The sequence below is a fragment of the Octodon degus genome, unplaced genomic scaffold, assembly GCF_000260255.1.
Source record: "Octodon degus isolate 3935 unplaced genomic scaffold, OctDeg1.0 scaffold00306, whole genome shotgun sequence".
NCBI classification, from domain to species: domain Eukaryota; kingdom Metazoa; phylum Chordata; class Mammalia; order Rodentia; family Octodontidae; genus Octodon; species Octodon degus.
In genome coordinates, this window is record NW_004524882.1 from 1465509 (window position 1) to 1474205 (window position 8697).

General features: G+C 38.1%; 1 pseudogene; it reads left to right on the forward strand.

Moving 5' to 3' along the window:
- Window positions 1–200: 200 nt before the first annotated feature.
- On the forward strand, window positions 201–853 carry LOC101572254 (annotated as a pseudogene).
- The last annotated feature ends 7844 nt before the right edge of the window (window positions 854–8697 follow it).

Consider the following 8697-nt stretch of genomic DNA (forward strand, 5'->3'; position numbering starts at 1 on the left):
ATATTCTGGGGGGCCTTAAAGTTTAACATATTAATACTTGATGGAAAAGGCTGGTGAGTTGGCTCAGTGGAATAAGTGCTTCCCTGGCAAAAGCAAGTGCCCAAGTTCAATCCCTGGATCCGAAAAAAAAGAAAAAGAAAAACTTGATGGAAAATACCTGTTCCATGTTATGTCTAAGATGTCTGATATTCAGACCAATAATGAGGTTGGGTCCTAAAGTAGCTGAAATGCGAAAAAGAAATCACAAAAGGAAGGAATACCTGCTGTGTCCCTAGCTTCTGGAAACCAGAGGCCCAACCACATGCCCTGTTTCTGCTGCTGCTTCTGTTGTAGCTGCTCCTGCCTCACTGTTAGGAATGAAGGAAGAGGGCAAAGTGCAGGGAGACCCATATAAACCACAAAAATGCACAGTATCCAGCTCTTAGAGGAGAGCCAAAGCCCCACTGCAGATGAAGTCTTATCCTGGTCTCAAAGTTTCGACAAGATGATGAAGGGCCCTGCAAGAAGAAACCTTTTCTGGGAGTTCCTCCAAACAGAATACAGTGAAGAGAATCTGCTTTTCTGGCTTGCCTGTGAAGGTTTAAAGAAAGAGCAGAACAAAAGCGTCATTGAAGAAAAAGCCAGAATTGTATATGAAAATTACATTTCTGTTCTATCACCAAAAGAGGTCTGTCTCGATTCTCAAGTTAAAGAGGTGATCAATTGAAATCTGTTGGGTCCTAAGCCTCATGTGTATGAAAATGCCCAACTTCAGTTACATACCTTAATGCACAGAGATTCTTTCCCAAGGTTTTTGAACTCTCAGACTTATAAGTCATTTATTGAAAGTGCTGCCATCTCTTCTGATTCATAATTTTCATTAAAAAAAATCATTTTAGAAGGCTGGGATGGGAAAAGAAAGAATTAAATAACATCAGAAATTGAGTTGCTTGATCAAGATTATGGGGCCAAAGAGGAAAGTGATCGATGATGTAGAGTGTGCCTAAGGAGAGTCACATGGGAAGAAGACACTCTATCAGGCTTTCACAGAGAGCACATTGGCCAAGCAATGGCCGTGATTCATCCACATGGCTGACACTGACAAAGGTTCTACAATCTGAGGTACAGGATCTCAGCATGAATCCTGAGGAGATTTCACTGACCTTATCAGACCAAAAAGCTACAACTCTTGTTGCATAAGTCCTGCTTTACCTTGGTCTTAACCATCCATTAGAAAAAGTACAAAAATGAAATATAAGAAGTAAAGCCATGCTGTTATGTTGAGCTGTGGGGGACTCAGGTCAACAATTTCTGATATTGCTAGTGAAGTGGAAGACCCAATACTATTATGGACTATTGGACTCTTTTAGAATATTTTGCTGAGTTAATACACCTATAATATTCAAATAATTGAACTTAACAAAAAAGGGGATGCAGATGAATATCCATTTTGTATCTGTGTATTCAAAATGGTTAGGATAGATATAGAGTTACATTCTCTAAATGAATAGAGGGATTTGTTCTAATAGTGTTTGTAAATAGGGTATCATGTCCGCATCTTGTACAGCAATTAACCACTAGGAAGAATGTATGTAATGTGCTAATTATTGAAAATGTCCTACCTATTTGGTTTGAAACTATCTCATTACTATTTGTTTCTCAATAAAATTATGGGGAAAAAGAAGAAATTGAGCTGCTCATGGACTACAGTTTAGCTTTCCTCAGGATACTGTGAAAATATTACTATTTTGATCTTTGTCTCCATTTTTATCAAGGTTATCTGATTGAGTTTGGAGAAAATACCATATAAAACTAAGTTTGTTTTATTCAATGGTCACGCTACTTGCAAGCAAACTGTATTTGTAGGCCTATAAACAGTCTCCTAGTGTATCTCCAGAGACTGCATGTGCAAAGTAAAACTGCTTCATTTGTCACATAGCTGTACTATTTAATCAAATAGCATAACTTATAGCTGTATTTAAGAACTTTTGTGCAATATGGTCTGACTAAATAACTGCCAAAAAAAACTGACATTTCTTTAAACATTTGAAACAGAAAAAAGCAATTTTTAGAATGTAATAATAGTATTCAACATGTATTTCGAAGACAATATTTCTGTATATGAAAAAAGAACTATTTATCTGTTTGTTGGAAAATTCTAATAAGGGATTCCTCTGGTTGTTCACTGCCAATATTGTGGCATTTTTATTTCTGAAGATTTTGCTGTGTTAAAATAAATAAGACAAAGAAAAGGGGAAAAGGGGACTGGGGAGATGGCTCAGTAAAATAAACACTTCCTTGGCAAGTGCAAGGGCCTAAGTTCAATCCTCAGTTCCGCAAAAAGAAAAGAAAAAGAAAGAAAAGGGAAAAAAAAGCAAAACAACTTGAAGATCTCCTAGCTCAATGACAGATCAAAGTGTGTTACTGCTTTAAATTCTAATAGAAAATGAAATCTATGTATATATCAGATATCCAAAACTGTAATTAATTCATTAAAGACTAGCCTTCTGGTTCTGAAATGGTTGTATAAAACTTTGTACTTCAGCAAGAAAAAAGTAAACTTGATAACTTAGTTTTGGAATGTAGATAAAAGGGTCTAATAAAGGAATGCCTATGTGCAGCACTGTAAAACATTTTGACGAATAGGGTCTGTCCTGTGCTTTAAAGTAAAATCCAGTGACAAGCTAAGATTTGGCTATGAAGTTTCATAAGTGTTGTGTAGAAGATAGTTCTCTGCTTCAGACCTTAGCTATTTTCACATACTATCTTTAACAAGATTTATTTTTCAAATGATAAAACAAAATTATTTATTCTCATCCATAATTAAAAGCAGTACAGTGCTCAAATCTTTTAGCCGACATATTATTTTTTATACTTACTCCAACTTTTTTTTTTTTTTGGCAGAACCGGGGATTGAACTCAGGACCTTACACTTGCCAGGGAAGCACTTATTCCACAGAGCCATCTCCTCAGCCCCGATAATTACTCTAGTTCTTTAAAAAAAAATTACTTGCCTGACATGGACCTGTGCTTCTGGCATTCAAAACAATGTCCTATTGTGCTCATAAATCATAAAATAATCAGTGTCATATTTACATAAATGTGTAACATTTGAATATTAATATCCCCTGGATACTATTTTTTTAACCTTAAAGTGAATGAATATAATACTGAGTAAATTAAAATGAAAGTCTTAAAAGGATTTCTATCCAAGGAGAACATTAAGGATGATATGAAAATTATAAGACTGCTTTGTCGTTTTTAACTACCTCTCATTTTTTAATTTGTTAAACATATTAAAAAACATACATACAAACAAACAAACAAAGAGAAAGACAGGGAAGTGCAGAGTTTTCAAGGATCTGCCAGGAGGGGCAGGTCCCCTGGGCTTGGGTGTGCAGCACAATTTAGAACAGTAGTTTCATTACCCACTGTGCAGCAGGGAGCCTCTTCTACTTTTTTTTTTTAGTTATTAATAAAATACTTTTTTCTTTTTGCCAATTTTTTATTAGTGTACATAGGTTATACAAATGAATGAGGGTTTTTCTTTTGACAGATTTATACATGCATATAACTTGACCCCCCATTTCATACTTTTTTTGGGTTCAAGGTATACAGTGTATTTTGATTATATTCCTGCCCCCCATTATCTACCCTGGCACCTCACTTCTTCCCTTTTCCTCCCTTCCTCTTGTCTAATCATGGTTTTCCTGTCATCTTTTTTATGTAACATTTGCCTTTCTACGTTTGACTTACTTTGCTCCACATGACAATTTCCAGATCAATTCATTTTTCTACAAATGACAAAATCGTGGCCTTTTTGTGGCTGAACAATGCCCTGGTGTGCACGTATTACACGTTGCCTGTTCACCTTTCTCCCTGTTACATGTAGGTCACAATTTTGTAAACAGAGATAATACTTGAATTTGAGTTTCAATCACTTGAAATGAGATACCTCATATTTACTACCACCTGAAGGTGGGAGACAGCTTTGGCTTAACACGGATGCCTAATTTATTTCTGTGCCCTTAAACCCCTACAAAGGGCAAGTGAGTTGAAATCTCCTAGCCTTTTATGGAAAAGACAAGAAGTACAATGGATGATATTATTAAGTTTATCTGGATAGTCAGGGTAGCACCCTGGAAACAAAGTCCTTGAGTGCTAACAGGGACATTAGGGAGGGTCTGCATATTTTCTACATTTTATGTTAGTTGTATGGGTTTTTTTTTCTTTTTAAAGTTTCTAATACTAGGAAAATATATCATATGATGTCTTTTAAATAAATTGTAAGTCAAAGATATAGTATAAATCTTAGAACAAAAATTAAGAATAAGCAATATTCAGAAAATTAAATACTAATTAAAAATTAAAGGTTTCAAAACAATTGAACTAAGAAAAAGTTTTCATGATAGCAAAGAAGTATTAAGAGTAAAGCATAAGATGAATACTGGAATGGCAAATAAATGACCAGCACTGCTAACAGTTTGAGGGTACAACATCGCACCTAGTTCTAGTGTGTTGTGGACATGCATAATGACCATGACAGTTACTGGTGGCCAGGCGTCACTTGTGGGACAGCAATTTCTTTGAAATCCACTCTGTAGACTCAGAGGGAATCATGACCCATAAGGTGGAAGAGAAGTCCATTTGTAGAGTGTGCTGATGGAAATATTTTGCTGCTGAACACAAAAGTATAATTGAAAGACTACTACTGTATACCTCTTATTCTCCTGTGTTTAATTGTTTGCCCTATTCGGTGGGTTCTTTCCATTCTCATTCATGAGGCTGTGATCAATTTGCTCCCTCTCTAGAACATCACTTAGTAGTCTGTGTAGGCTTGGCTTTGTCATCACGAAATTCTTTAGTTGTTCTTTGTCATGGAAGTATTTCACTTCTCCATTATACTTGAAAGACAGTTTTGCAGGGTATATCAGTCTGGGTTGGAATTTGTTTTCTTGCAAGACTTGAAGTACTTTGCTCCATGCTCTTCTTGACTTGACGGTTTGTGAAATCTGTGTTATTCTGATGGGTTTTCCTTTAAATGTGATCTGTTTCTTTTCTTTAGTGGCTTTTAGTATACTGTTGCTATGCTGAATTTCTGGGATCTTGATTATTATATGTCTCGTTGTGGTTTTAATTGGGTTGACTTTTTTTGAGTTCTATAGGCTTCGGTTAGCTGAATGTCAGATTGTTGCCCCATATTTGGGAAGTTTTCTGCTATTACTTCTGCCCATATACTTTTTATATCATTTATATTGACTCCTTCCTTCTCATCAATGCCTATTAGTCTCACATTGTTCATCTTTGCATCATCTTGCAGGTATTGAATTATTTTTCCCTGCATCCTAGTTGTTTTTAAGAGATCTTTTCTTGGGCTGGTGAGATGGCTCAGTGGTCTAAAGCACCTACTTAGAACAAACTAAAAGCACAGGGACCGCGGTTCAATCCCCAGCACCACATGCCAGCCAGCCCCGCCCCCTGGTGGGCTGAGCTGGCCACACACACACACACACATAAACAAAAAAAAAAAAAAAAAAAAAAGAGATCTTTTCTTACTTTTTCACTAGCTGCAAAGGTGTCTTTAAGGTCAGAATGTCTATTTTCACTTTCACTCAAACGGTTTTGCCAACTTGTGATTGAGGTTTTAATTTCCTGCATTATCACTTTGAACCTGTTTCATACACTCTATTTCTTTCCTAAATTGCTTATTCAGTGGTTCCATCAATTTTATATTCTGCTCTATTTTTTTTTATCAGTGTATTCTTTCGAAGCACTTAGTACTTCTTTGATTATAGTTATCACTATATTTTTTAGTTCAGAAATTATTTCTTATCTTATTTCTTCTATACCTTTCTGCAGTTGTTTCTTTACTTCCAATGCTGTTATTTCAGAGATTTCAAGTGTCTGATTTCCAGTTTCCTTTATGCTAGTGTTTTCTGCATTTATCCTGTGTGGACTCGGAGCCTGAGACTGCATTTTGTTCCTTTTCTTTGTCATTTTGTATACCACTGTCTTCTGAACTTTGGTGTAGTGCTTAGAGTTATTACCTTAGCACCAGGTCCAGATCTATGAAGTTCAGATTCCTCCCGATGGGTGTTTCTTGGATCTGCCTGGGGTCTGGCTGCTGTGCTCCACTTCTTTCTGCTGCAGCCATTGGAGGTGAACCCTTTGTGTCACTCTGGCAAGATGTTCTGCTCTTGAATCAGCTGGGTGGGTCTTGCCTCAAGCCTCTTTGCAGGGAGTTCTGCTGAAGGGTTCCGCGCCGGGCTTGCGCTCTGGGCCTATTCAGGATCTGGTGGCCCCGGGTGGTCTCACTCACTCACTGGACCTGTACTCTGGGTCAGGGAGCCTCTTCTAGGGGTACAGGAATATGGGTGTGAAGAAGGGGCCTGTACTCCAATGGGCGGGGACAAGTTGCTTCACCAGCTCTACAGCATGCCTGCCTTCATGGTCCCCACCACAATCAGCTCAGATGAGCATGAGACTGTCTTGTTTTCACTCTGGGACTGAGGACAGAGAGCGTGAGCATGGAAACCGCCCGTGGACGCTGAGCAACAGATTCTGCCTGAATGCACAGATTCTTGTCTGTGGCTGATGGCAGAGTAATGGTTCAGGTCTCCACAGAACTCAGCAGAGGGAGGGCTTCATGCAGAAGGTGTCACTCACAGTGACCACTGTTCTTGCTGCACTCCTAAGGCATGAGTCTCCTAAGACAATGTCCACACTGTGGCCTGAAGCACGCGATGAGATCTGCACACTGTGCCCTGCAGTGCTAAAGTGCTATCCTTACAGTAGCTTCTGATACTAGTGTCAAATCAATAAAGGGACCCATGCTCTCCAAACACTGGACCCAGAGTATTTGTATATACACAGTGGAGTCTAATGCTACTTTTATACTTGATCTTAGCCAAAAGGCTAAGAAGAAATGATACTACTTTTATAATAACAGCATAGCCTGTGGACTTTTCTTTCTTGTTTTTAAAATGTATTTAGTATAGGGTCTACAGCATCTCACTACACAGTTGGGGATTGAGGATCACTGGTAGTAATCCTCCTGTTTTCAGCCTCCCCAGCACTAGGATTACAGGCACATGCTACCATGTCCAGTCTTATATTTTTAATATCCACAGAGCAGCATCTCATACTAATATCCATGTGGTAGTGTCTTGTACCAGCTTTGTATCCACAAAGCAACTTCTAATCCTAGCTTAGTACACACAGAACAACTTCTACTACTTATTTATCTAATACTGATTTTATATTCACACAGCAGCAATACTAACATTCCAAGAATGACCTTTAACACTAGTAGCTGCACAGTGGCCTCAAGTACTCCATATCTGCACAGCAGCCTCTAACACTTATTGAGTATCTACAAAGTAGCTTGCAGCACTTACCTAATGTTCACAGTGTTGTCCACTACTAATTCCATAGCCCTGGAGAGGAATGTGGAACTTTGGGGCTTCCACTAAAAAAAGCAGCACTGACTAAGAGAAGGGAAGACACTGTGGCTACAGGACAAATGGAGAGGGAGATTCCATGGGGTTGCTGGGATGGGTTCTGTATTGTAATCTACAGTGGCCAAGGGAAAAGTTTCAGAAGGTGTTTCTTCCTTCATGAGACATGAACTGCTAAGCAACTGGGGTAAGCTCATCCTGCAGGTTATTCAATTTTTGTGTGGCTGTTGCCACTGTGCTGTGAAAAACCTTCCAGCCTTGTGGGTCTGGGCCCTATGACAGAACCCAAAGACCAGGTGTTTCGACTGCTGAGAGGTTGCATAATGTTGGTGTCAGAAAAGGTGAAAGACAGAATAAAGCACACAGCATTTCTGGTGAGAGCTAGGCAAGGTTTATCCTATAATCTTGACCAAATCTTTGTGGTTGCTTTCATTGTTATACACTTATGACTCACAATACAGTTGTCTTGGGGACTTGGTACATGTAACAATTGGATCTTAGTCATTTTTCCTTTCCATTTTCCTCACTATCGCTAGGTCCCCTTCCATCTCCACAGAATCTACCTCCCTTTTTGACTCCATCTCTCTTCTATGGTACTCTTTATATATGTTCAGTTGTTCTTATAAAGGAAACTATTCAATATTTAACCTTTTGTATCTGGTTTATTTCACTTAATATTATTCTCTCAGGATTTATCTATTTTCCCACAAAAAAAATCAAATTTATCTTTTATTTTTGAGACAGGATTTCACTACAGTTCAGGATTGCCTGGAACTTGCTATAAAGTGCACGGTTACCTCTAGCTAATGGTAATCTTGCTGCCTCAGCCAGAGTGAAATTTATCTTTTTGTGTTGAGTTGTACTCTATTTTGCATATATACAGTTGATTTTTAAAATCTATTTCTTGTTAGATATGTTGGTTGTTTCCAAAATTTATGTATTATGAATTGTGTTTCTACAAGTGGGAATGCAAGCATGTATTTTTGTTGGATTTTTTTTTTTTTCTCCCCATGACTTCAGGGCAGGTTTGTCTGGCTTAGGTTGTGGGGATGGAACCACAGAAACCTGAGCCTGACTGCTTAGGTTTTTTTTTTTTTTGAGCTTTTATACATTTTATTGTAGTTTCTTTCCATAATTTTATTGATAAACAAATAGCAATGAGACAGTTTCAAATCAAATTGGTAGGACAGGGGCTGGAGAGATGGCTCAGTGGTCTAAAGCACCTACTTAGAACAAGCTTAGCAAAAGCATCAGGGACCGC